The sequence below is a fragment of the Trachurus trachurus genome (genome assembly GCF_905171665.1).
Source record: "Trachurus trachurus genome assembly, chromosome: 5".
NCBI lineage: Eukaryota > Metazoa > Chordata > Actinopteri > Carangiformes > Carangidae > Trachurus > Trachurus trachurus.
In genome coordinates this window covers 16,053,915-16,067,184 of record NC_139896.1, presented here as the reverse complement: position 1 = coordinate 16,067,184, position 13,270 = coordinate 16,053,915, and positions in this window count along the sequence as shown.

Sequence of the window (13,270 nt, the reverse complement as noted above, 5' to 3'; positions counted from 1 at the left end):
TGCTTCTGTTTGTGTTGGGAGGCCAAAAGGTTCTCAGTCAATGGTCAGAAGAGACTCTACATGCTTCAAGGTTTTATTACTTGGCTCTTCGACAAGGCACACCACAAGGACACCTGAAAGTTTCACCAGATGGGTTTGTGGACCTTTGGCATTGATCACCCTTGTATCATACCCACCAACAGGCTTGTCTGAGATTAGAACCTGGCACCTCCCGCACTCTAAGCGAGAATCATACCTCTAGACTAATGAGCCTCCTATGGCTAAATTTCATCTCCAAAATGTTCAAAGTCTGTTTTTTATGACAAAACACAAACTTTTTACACAGAAACAGAGAGTAGATGTGGTTCTTTATCATCTTTCAAATGTGCATCGGCCGTTAGCACTAGTCACGACTCATTACTGTTGCAAATGCTTCCGACTGTTTTATGAGTTTCGGGAGGCCTAGAAAGTGCCACAAGTCTCACAATTAAACATTAATACATATTTATGTTGAAAATACAAAATGTGTGTTACTTCACCAAACTAAATTAGACTCTGTGGAACAAAAAGAGTTTCTAAAAAATGATTTCACAACATTACAGAGACCAGAAAACATAACAAATGAGTGATTAAATGTGTGTACCACCTGATCATGTAATTTAGGAATACAAATATGACAATGACCAGAGTACTGCACTGTCAATAGATCAAGGACATAACCTAGGGAGACTCACTGTCTATTGGATTGAGAGACTTGTATGGAACCATGCATTACTGTAGATCTTTCAAAACTACTGTTTAGGGGAAGAAAAGATGTTGTTTGTTTATCCTATCTTTTTTTTTTTTTTTTTTTTTACCAGGAGCTGAATATTAAGTCTCCTCCTCTCAAAACAAGTTACAACCGGTGAAATCACAGAATATGTCAATAATGTTTTTCTGGCATTACTTTGGGTGGATACAGGACGTCAGGAGCTGTTTGCTCAGCTTGTTTCTCTGATAAGATAAGATCTAGACGTCCCAAATCCTTCAACTGGTAAAAGGTTATAAAAAGTGCTGGTGACGTGACTTGAGACAGTAAGAAAGTAGTCAACTGGAAATGTTTTAATGTCCGGATATCCCACCGACAGCCTGCACTTATGGAAGCGAAAGTGGAGCAGGCACCATTGCAGCCAGTCAGCCACCTTCTACTTCCGATGTGAGCTTGTTTGACAGGATGTTGGTGCATTGTTCAGCAGTTCAAGTTCAGCTAATGAGTTGATAACACCCTATGGAAGGAAGGAAACCTGCATATTGTGGTTATTATTGGTGTGGTGTGTGATGCCATATTCTCTTAATCAGGTGGTGCATGTTCATACAGTATTTCAGATTATTTGATGGTCATAAATTTAGACAAACTCTTGTGATACTGTGAACAAGTCAGGGTACAAGGTCTGAGCTGTTTCTGCTTGTTTTAAAGCTGATCTATGGTTTGATGTAGTACTGTGTGTGTGTGTGTGTGTGTGTGTGTGTGTGTGTGTGTGTGTGTGTGTGTGTGTGTGTGTGTGTGTGCACACAGAGGTTTTGTGTAGGAAATTCTCCTGATCAAGTTGTTTTTGGCTGTGATCCCACGTCTGAGTCTTAGTCCATGAGATGTTTGTCATTTTAACCTCCATTCTGATTGATCTGGTGATTTTCACAATCACAAAAACTCTTCTCACCATCTGGATGAGAAAATATTCCATCTGCTGCACAATAAAAATGTTTTTAAACTTGTTTCTCAAATTTTGGATTTGGAAGCCATCCAGCCACTTTCCTTTGCTTCTGGCACCCTAACATGCCAAATCAGCACTTGTTCCTCTTGCACTTATTAGGTAAAGGCTTCCCTGAGGAGCTAAAACTACAGTAATGGATGTGAGTACATTGCAGTTATTGCTTGATATTTGGGGATATGTACACATATTTGCTTTCTTGCGGAGAGTTAGATGAGAAGATTGATATATCTGAAATTCTGTTTACATCATGCAAAGTAATTTGACCTGGCAGTGAATACTGACTGTGTCTTGTTCTAACATTTTCATTTCATATTCAACATTGTTATTAGGAAAATATCAATGGTGGCTGTTTTAAGTGTTAGATCATCTTGGTGGGGCTCAGGCCTCAGGTAGGGAACCACTTGTCTAGATGGAATTGAGAAGAAAATCATAAATTATCAAATGCATTTAGCTTTTACAAATGCAAATTATAATCTATCTTATATTATTTCTCAGATAACCATGTGCTATTCTCTCTAGTTCTTGTTAGCACATGCTTTATACATGCACTTTGTGTAGGCAGCTATGACTCTGTAAAATGTGATGTGATGTCTGTGTAGGTTTAGCATGTGGATGAAGTCATGCCAGCACAGAGCGGCCATCATATACACACGTGCGTTCGCACACACACACAGTCAGTGACTGCTCCATCGCTGAAGTCTTAAGTCCACTGTGTGTATTTGTGTTCCTTCAACTTTGTTCAAACACCGTAGTCAGAGCTGACACAGAGCCCTTTCCTTGTAAACATGAGCAATGCAAATCTATACATGACACCCACCCATCCACCAACAGGAGTCTACACACACACACACACACACACACACACACACACACACACACACACACACACACACACACACACACACACACACACACACACACAAACAAACACAAATTTTGTCAAAGTATTAAGTTCCATGTTTTACGTTCAGAAGATGCAAATTTTTATTTTGACGTCGTTAGGGTAATTAAGGTTAAAGGCGGATGGACTCATACATAATGTACACAAACCACATGTCGACCTCCTTCAACGGCGGACAGAACCTCTCTCCTTTGCTGTAGTGTGTGTGTGTGTGTGTGTTGTACTGTCACTGCTTTCTTTGTATCTTCTTACTCTTGTTCAACTGAAAGAGGCACACACACACACACACACACACACACACACACACACACACACACACACACACACACACACACACACACACACACACACACACACACACACACACACACACACACAGGCCACTTTGTCTTTCTGTGTATTCGTGGCCTATGGATTTGACCATTGTTTCACTAAAAGAGAGTGGGAGAGAAAGAAGGGGAGGGGGAGGGGAGTGGTGGTCAGAGTTTGAGAGTACAGTAGACAACGGAGGTCTAGTCAGCGATTGGTACAGCCGTCTCTGACTGTTCTGCCTACAGCCACAAAACATTTTCAGTACAAGCCAGAATTTCTCTGTTTTTCCCTCTTTACACACCCCAAAGTGTCAACTATGTGTGCGTATTCTTGCACGTGCCCAGTGGTTTGGTTCTTATTGCCATGGAGACAGAGGTGGCAGGTTGGGGTCGGGCACAGCAGGGCACAGAGCTGAGATTAACTGTGACTGTGACTCTGGGGCGAGGAGAATAAAACAGCATGCTATCAGCGACTGAGGTGACCTCGGTCTCGCTGCTCCTCTGACTACTGGCGGCACAAGGAAACTTTTCATTGTCCAGTGTTTTGGCTGCTACTTTCAAGATCAGTCTCCTCACTTATCTCTAAAACCCTTGGTCAGCGCTCTGGGAGATGTGTGTGTTCATGTATGGTATTGTGCCCTTACTGGAAAACCACACAGACACAGCACAATCCTTTTGAGATTTTTTTTTTTTTTTGTACAGTAAGTGGGCGTTAGTAATGTAGAATAATACAGTTTCAATGAGATGTTTAAGCAAGTTACCTTTAGAGATACCCCAACAATCATCTGACAGGCTCCCTCTCTCTTTTCATAGCCGTGGGGTGTTACAGTACAAGACAAGGTCAAACTGTAGCTGTCAGTTCCATTGCTACTGCCGGTCCATCTCAGTGCTGTCCGGCCTCTTGTCCAAAACCAACCTTGTGTTAGAAGGACAGAGGGGTGTATTGTTGTGGTGGCTGTTCTGACGGATGCCTGGCCGATGACTTCAGCTCTGCCATGAACTGCCTCCTTATTCTCCTATAGGACTAGGATCACAGCCGTGCCGGTCTGGGCATGGGACCACAGCTGAGAGGGAAGCAGAGGTCCAGTAATATGCAGGGCATGTATATATTTATATATGAGGAGGAAGACAGTGTACTACATCTACAGTATGGTGTCAAGAGCAAAATAATTCTCATTTCAGTTTTTTTGCTTGATTATTCTCAAGATCAATCTTAGACTGATTTCCTGCCTGGGACACAACCACAACTTCATTCATATTAATAACTATATTGGAAATTTTACATGTTTAGCCTAATTTCATTAATTTAACTATTTTACTTTACCATATAAGTATAGAAGTGCATTTTGCCTGACTTAAAGGGATAGTTCAACATTTTTGGCAAATTGGCCCATTGCCATAATCCCTATAGTTTTAGGAGTAGGTTCGTTACCTTTAATTATCGGTGCAAGCTATTTTTTATAATGGCAGAGCAGAGCCGCTAGCTGCTCAGAGCTACCACGGAGGCTAATGGGATTTCTTGGTTACCCTCATTAAATTCACAATCCAAAAACTCCAAAACGCTCTCGTGGACAAGTTGTGACCTGCACATTCACCACGCTATGAGATAATAACGGAACGTTACGAGACGGAGTTGTTTTAGAGGTAAATTCCTGCAAAACCGCTGATGCACATTCCTGTCGAGGGTATTTTTTCGGCAAGCAGTCTCTACTTTTTGGAGTTTCGAGAGCATTTTGGAGTTGTTGGATTATATATTTGATGAGTTTGATGAGGGAAACCAAGAAATCCCATTAGCCTCCGTAAAAATAAGCCGCACCGACAATTAAAAGAAACAAACCTACTCCTAAAACTATAGGGATTATGGCAATGGGCCAAAATGTTGAACTATCCCTTTAAAATTAACTTGACCTGGACTTGCTTCATTTACACTTTCTGCTAGCACCTGCATTACCTCACTATTAAAGAATGTCTTTGACATTAAAAAATTAAGAATTAAAGCATTATCAAAGAAAACTCGACGTTTACTCTGATATTAAGGTGCTTTTTGTCATCGAAAAGAACATCACAGTTGTCCAAAGTGCACTGATGGCCATTTTTTAATGCATTTTCACACATCTATTTGACTGCTAACTTCTTGATGTGGATTTAGTCAGAGGGTTGGCGTGTCAGTAAATTTGATAATGTGAGCATGTCTCATTCCTGTGTTTTAAAATGAGGCCATACCCTTTGGTTTACATTGGGATCACTGACTGTGAGTTGTTTCACAGTGCAGGTGAGGATCTGGTTAAAGTTATGTTTCTGGCAAGGGATTAACCTGAATGTTTATTTAGCATTGTATGGAGGAGCTAATGGGCCTGAATAAACTCCAGCGCTAACAGGCCAATGACATTTTTATTGGGCGTCATTACAAAGGATGTAAAGATAATGACTCTTTATGAATTCCATGCACTCTAGATTATCCCATAAATGTGCAATTTCACCGTGATGGAAAGCAGAGGTCCAGCAATCAGTATGTGTGGAGGGTTCATATGCTAAGTGAAGTGTTAGCTTGTGGGAAGGCATTAGCTGCTCTTTAGAGAGCAAGGTCACAGTGCCAGGGGCTATTTTAGAGAGGTTAAAACCCATGTTGATATACTAATACTACTTCCTCCCTACCTAAGCTATACCTTCCTCCAAATCATCAGCCCTGAGCTTGTAGGCAGCTGGCCAGTACCCATAAGCTCCCAAGGGAACGGCAGTGATACTTGGAGGCCCTTTTGTCCAGTCGAATGAAGACTTCTCCGCTGGTTGTTATGGTGAAGGCAGGCAGGCTGGGCGATGCTTGGCTCAATGCCACCTACTTACAGCAAGACAGATGGGAAAATATACTCGGCGGGTGGGAAAGAAAGGAGAGGATCTGGAGAGATGAAAGTCATGTAGGAGAGGATGTGAACGTGACAGTATGCAGCTTAAGAGGAAGAGGTATTTTTGCAGGTGACAAAAGGTGCATGAGCTGGTGGGAAAGTCAGCAGAAAGGGGAAGTGAAAGAGACCGAGTGGGAGTTCCTCCTTCACAAGACAGCAGGTACATGGCACATTTTTGGAATAGCATCCAATAAAAAGGCGCTAAAGAGTGTGAGAAAGGTTTTGTAGACACTAGTAGCTAAATGCTTTGCTAACTGCGCCTGGCCAGTGTTAACAACTGGTGTGGAGCTGATGGATCTGTCTGACGTTTATTCATTTCTTTCAACTGAGAGTTTTCAGTCTGTTAGGTTTAGGGTTGTATTTCATCTTTGTATATTTTAGATTTCTTTGTCTGCCTATGGTTTCATTTGACCTCTTTAACCATTTTGACAATGCTAAATTATTATTTTACACTAAAATCAAAAACCTAGTGATAGTATTTATCTTAACCCTCCTTGGACTCTAAATCATTGTCAACTATTCACTCACTTCTCCTGTTTAGACTTAATGTAGCCTCCCTCTTCTGCGGTAGGCTATTTGAAAGGTTAAAAAAGCAGACAAGGACATGGATTGTATTTTTGCCAGTCTAAAATTCTGGGAGATCTCTGGAAGCTCTACTCAGTTACTACACAAGGTGCAGGCGACGGTCATCCCACTGAAGTGTTAATCCTCACATGTTTACATCCACCACATAACACTGCGCTTCTGACCAAGGATTGGTGGACAAGGGAAGAACGTGCTGGTTTCAAGCAAGTGGGACATGTTTGATTTTGAGCAGTGAACAGTTTGACCTACTTCTCATGTGGTGTGAAAAGGGCGAGGGAAAGGAAGGATAGTTGAGATCAAGAGAGAGAGAGAGCGGTAATTTATAAGTTCAAGAGGGCCTTAATCATAATCGTCTATACCACTTTATACTTCTCCCTCTCTGTATTTAATAGGGAATTAATATAGGCTCCATCCATCTACCAGCTGTAGAAATTTACATCGAGGGAGAAGATGGAGAGTGCATGACAGAGGTAGCGGTTAAAGGGGTGAAGAGGTTGGATTGGATCACGGGTGAGGACCTGTGCAGTGTTTGGTTAAGGCCAGATGGCAGGAGAATGGCGTCTGTAGCCCCTGGTCTGTGTGCTGTGTAGTGAGCGCTGGGAGGAATGCTCATCTTTTCTTTACTCTCTCAGTGAGTGGAGACTCAGAGGACTGCGATATAACAGTGGATTAGGTCCCACATTCCCTTTTTAATCTCTCTATAGTCACCCTCAGCTGTTCACCCTCAGGCCTCTGCTCCTCTACCTCCCACTGCCTGTTTGTTGATGTTGGGCTGGCATGAAATACACACATGCGCAGACAGACACACAGACACACAGACACACACAGAGTGACCCAGGACCGTTGATATGCACCATAACCCAGTCACTCTGGTTGAGAGGGTGGCACAGTGGTGTAGTGGTTAGCACTGTCACCTCACAGCAAGAAGGTTTTGGATTTGATCCTGTGTGGAGTGCATATGCATACCAAGTTTTGGAGTTGTTACTCCACATTGCCTGTAATGACTGTATGAGGTTCGTACCTTTGCAGTATAACCAATGCATCCAATGGTTATACTATAGATGTGAGGAACATCTCAACAAAATATGCAGGACTGTTCTTTCATCCCCAGTGTTTGTTCTCAGGGGAAATTTCAAAGATCCCATAGAATTTTTCATGAGGTCTAATTTGCTACATGCTTCTTAGATACTACAAAATAAAAAATAACTGAGCCACCGACCTTTCATTGAATTCCAACAGATGTCTGTTAAAAACAGTCTGAAATAAAACTGTTTAAAACAACAGAGAAATTGTGGTAATTCTCTGAAATCAAAACCAGAAACTGAATTTACTCAAAGAAGATATACACACCTTCCCAATTTGCTTTCTTACTGGCAGCGACATGTCTGAGGAATTAGCCATATATTGTGTGTGACTCTGTCACTCAGCTTGTGCAAACATAAACCAGCACTAATCTTCATTTGTGGGCCTAATCTTCCCGTAGAGACATTTGTCTCTAGATGTGCTCACTTCACTCCTAAGGTTTAACTGATCTGGATAAGCATATTTTCAACCAATCAGTCTGATCATCTGGCTGCATGTGTTTCTTGTCATGTCTTTCTGTCGCAACATCAAGATTTCTCCACAATCACTTCCAGTTGACACCAACACATGTCCCATGACACATGCTACCTTAGGTAACTGACATTGCAAAGGAAAGTGAAAAGTTTCATACATCAGATTGCTCCAACAATTGTTCTTGCTTCATACTAAGATAATATGTAAAAGAAGCAATTTCCTTTTTTTTTTCTTGTATTTGATTTGACGCATTTACAACCTGCATTTGATGTAATCCAACATATGATCCAAAATTACTAAAACTTTACATTTCCAGCTGGACCTAACCCAGGAACAGGGTACTCAGGGGGGCCATTCCAGACAGGTCTTTACTGGGGCCCCTGCTAATAGCAGTGATTTTCCAGAGCCCTGTCTGAACTTTATTGTACAATAAAGCTCTTTCCGGCTCCAGATAAATGCACACCCATAAGAGGAGCCCTCCCCCTTCACCACCCCCAACACTGTAGCACCTTTAAAAGGGGTCCTACTCTCCTCTTTTTTTCCTCCCCCCTTATTTCTTCAAGGGTCAGATCAGCACAGTGCTTTCAGGAATTCAAGGAACCGGATCGAGCCTGGTCATGCAGGTGCAGGAGATTTGGTTCCAGCAAGCGTATGGTACAGGGGGAGGCGGGTAACAAGGTGCCAAGAGGCGGAGGGCAGGAAGGGATGAAGGGGTGAAGACAAAGACTTGAGGGAGAAAAGGCTGGATAGTTTATGTCTGTATTGTGGATGAGGAAGCAGACTGAGAGAGACGGACTAAGACTAGACTATGAGTCAATGGTACCATCTCCTATTTTGTAAATTGTTTTTTCTTTGAATCCTGGAACATACCAAATTTCCCGAGTCACGGATTAAGAGAGACCACAACACACAATTGATCTACATATTGCATTAATCTACCATCAGTGTCTTTACTGATGTGAATAGTCATTTCTAAATGTGATGAAAACAAAGCTTGTCTCAACGACGCTTTGTCGGCTTTTCCCTTTCCCTTTTAACCCCATCACTGTTTTCTTCAGTGGGAGGATGTTATTCCATATAGTAAGTTGCTCATTAGGTCATAGCTCAAGTATTTTCCCCATCAGAGAACAGTCAGACCCCAGTGCACTACAGATCAGACTGACCACATTTTTCTCACATTTGAACAATAGTTTAATTTCAAATATAAAGTGACACTACAAGTACAACATGTAATGACCCAATGATCTTCAAAAAGACACAATTTCCAACCAATGTGGTTTAATTCATACAGGGGTCAAACTGTTGCCTGCTGAAGGGCCTCTAGAGACTGTAAAAGTAGTATGGTGGAAAAAACAGAGGGAAAGGTCATGAAGGACAAAAGAAGAAACTGGGAACAAAGGTAGGAGGAAGAGGAGGGAAAGCCTGCTAGGGCTAATTAGAGTGATAATAGGGTGCCAGAGCATGCAGAGGTAACTGGAAGGGGTCGACGTGACAAGGAGAGTGGTATGGGAAGAAGGGGGTGGGAATCGTGGGTTGATAGGGAGGAGAGTGGTGGGAAAAGGACATCGCCCTTTCACACACTGTGGGGATGCTGCAAAAATGGAAACCTGAAATCAGCTAAATATGGACATGAGATCAACCTCTAGAAGAATAAACTTTCCTCAGGAATACATGTTACACCCATGTATGTATATCTGTCACATGACTACTCATGCGGTCACGCAGACAGTGTTTGTAATCTGCTTCCGTCCCTTCACGTCGATTCTAGTTACAGTAGGTCTATGGCGATGGGAACCCCTGGGAGGTCCTGTGTCGTTGGGAACTCTCGCCTCTTGTTAGCCACTACATGGCTACGGTCTTTGATCAGCTCAGCTGACTCTTAAGCTCAGCTTAGTGCGGCAGGGGTCTGGAAAATCTGGGGAGAGGGAGAGAGGTGAGAGGTGGGAAGAAATGATGGAAAGAGGGAGTAACTGATGGCACCCACTGAACCATGCATCCTCTCTGTAGAGGAGCAGCAAGAAATACGAGGAAGTGGAGATGGAATGGTAATGGGGGATACGTAGGTTGCAGAGGCACTGGGTGGAGAGGATGGAGAAAGGAAGGGTCTCCTCCCACTCCTCTGCAGACATTTGCATGCTTCACTGTCACCATCTGCAGAAGGTGCTGACCCACCAGCTGAACCGAAGCCGCGTGAAAGCACGGTCAACTGTGGTGAGTTTAGGAAACAGTGGATGAGGAGAATTCGCAGAATGCGCTGCCTCTGTGTGTCACTGAATGTCAAGACATTCACAGAAAGTGCCCCCATCAACCTCTCACAGTAGTTTTAAGATTTAAGTGTCCCAAATTACATAATAACAGCAATTAGGACATCAGTCAACAACAATAACCTCTGCAAACATTTAACTCCTCAAACAGTTTTTCTTCTCCACACTCTCCATGTTGTTTTTTGTGCGTCTGCTTTGGAGAAAAGACGCCCTGTTCAACTCTGTAATGAGCAGAGCCAACAGTCTCTTCAGGGGCACTTGAGCCCGACCAGAGGAGCTCTCCTCAGGGCGCAGCCATACATTATTCATTTCTGTGCTTCGTTAGCATTCATTCAGACGCCACCTTCTCATGTGGGCTCTCTGGGTGAAAAACATTAACAGGAGAGGTTTGACGTACTGTAATTACAGTTGTTGGAGAGTGCTACAAGGTCTCTGGGAATACTGCTAACTCATGTGCAGGCCAGCATCCCAAGTGCTATCAATTATATAGTATCTCCCAGATGTATGACTGTAGCTGTACAAATTTGCTTCATTTGACATCAAAGTGAAACTGTCTCAGTGTATAATCCCTACGTGTTTCTTCAAAAAGACTAATCCACAACCTGCCTGTTGTGTTATGTAATTCCCACCCGATGCTGTTTACATGTCCACATGTGTCTCATGGTAACCCTGACAACACCAGCTAATCTGATGTCTCTACTGATGTCTTAATTGTGTGTGCGTGTGTATGAGAGCGTGCTAACCACATTTGCTGGTTTCCTGTCAGGGGAGAGTCATATCAAAGAGATAAGAACTCCACACTGGTAATAGTGGTGGAGCCAGTACAGACAGTGCAGGGATCTCATACAAGGTGATCGAACGCTTGAACTGCAACATGTTTTTCATGTTTCAGCTATTCTGGAAGGAAGATTGACATTTTATTTTTCGGTCTTAAACTGTATTGAACCCATGAAGTGAAAGAAACATGATGATGCAGAGACATGTTCTACTGACAGTTTTCTTATTGTTCTAGTTTAAAGTCCCATATTGTCTAATGTGAGATTTCAATGTCTCTTTTAATAATGATGCTGATCAAAAGTATTAGAAAATGGCAAAAATAAATCTGTGTCTTATCAAAAATATTGTAGGCTAAAGGTAGGAAAGACACCTTTCCGTGTTTTTACACCTGGTTTAGCTGATACACCTGAAGGTTTTTGACCCAATAGAGTTTCCTTATGATCTATTATCTATCTATGCACTTATGCACCTTTCATAACGATAAAATTGGATAAAATTGGAGGGATAGTTGTTGAACTAACCACTGACTTGGTCCAACGGCCTTAGCTCCTGGAGATAATCTGTGTGTTTCATTTCATAAAAACTTACTGAGGCGGGAAAATACAGCTCTGCTCAGATCATTAATCGAGCAATAAGATAACACAGTTTACAGACTCCTATCTCATTACTGTCTGCATCTTATTGGTCTTTTGTGGAATTTAATTAGTGTGGATGGTGAAACACAGCCATTAACCACATAAGTTACGACTACAACTCTTCGGCCCTCCGTTCTCTCGGTCCAGTGGGCCTAACGCTGGTAAATCTAAAGGTTTCCAAAGATTTTTTCATTTTATCCCACTCATGAGAGCCCACAGGGAGTTGTGGCTGACAGACATATCAGATTCACAGACTCTCAGAGGCTCGATTTAAATAGGACTCTATGGACCCGGCCGAAAATGCAGAAGCTCAGGGAAAGCCTGAGGAAACATGGTGGACACTGTTTGAGCTAAGGATGGAACGACTAACTTAGTGGGGTGCACAAGACAGCCATGGTCAACAATGTCAGGATGACCCAATGTAAGTCAAAGACTCAAACCCACACATCAAGGTTCATTGATGTTCAAACAGACATGAAGAATTTGTGTGGGTCATTTATGATCAGTTAAAGAAAACTTACTATGACAGACTGTGGTTTGTCCCATTAACGCCATTGTTCATTGTTCATTGTTCAATTTTCACAAATGATCGTATGCAGAAAATGTCCTGTACATATATCAACATGTGAGAGTAATAACAAATCTCTGTCTCTCAGCCAACAGCCAATACAGCTTGACGCTCAATTTGTTCTGTGGAGTTTTCCACTTGACCCTGCACTTGCCTTATCTCCACCAATCGCAGTTTGTTGTTATGATTCAAAATCAGAAAGACCTCCAGAAGCTCGGTTGAAGCCCCCACCCCACTCCACCCACTCCACTGGACCTGAGCACTTGTTTTGCCTCTCTTTCATCTCTTCTCGCCTCCCGGGCTCAGCTGACCTCTGCGCTCTGACCACAACTCACCCCATACGTTCAAGCTCCTAATTAGACACTGAAAACCTCATCACATAAGGTTTGCACATACGTACACCCTGGATATACAAAGCTGTGAGACGTGAGTGGCTGAAAAAACGCTTGATCTAAAAACAGGGTTGTTTTGAGCCATGCCAAGACCTCCATTGTTGGTTCCTTATACATGTGTGTGAGTGTGTATAGCATGTTGCTGGATAAGTGAGGTCACATGCATGTTCACATGTCCTGGTGTTTTCTTGAATGTGAGGGGAGATCAGGATGAAGCTCAAGTTCAAGGCTGAGTTGGTTGGAGAAGTAAAAAAAGAAAGAAACAGAAAAAGAAAAAGAAAAAGAAAACACAAAGAAACAAGTGACTAAATGAAAGGTGCAGAGAAAAAATATTGATACTGCTGAACATTTTAGAGAACTACCAATAATCTCTCAGTTTACAATATATCTGTCATTAAACTCAGATTTATTCTCACAATACATCTTACTTCTACACCCTGACAACTGTGAGAGTTCAGGCAAGAACATGCTTGCTGTGTGAACAAGCAGTATGTGTGTGTACGTGTGCAAAGTGGGGGTGAGACATGTCTCTTACAGATGTGAGAAAACGGCAACGTCTCTGAGACCGAGTGTGTTGACGGTCTGATTGGCCGAATAGAATTATTGAGTTAGTCTGAAGTGAGGATAATTTAATGAGCCAGGCTGAA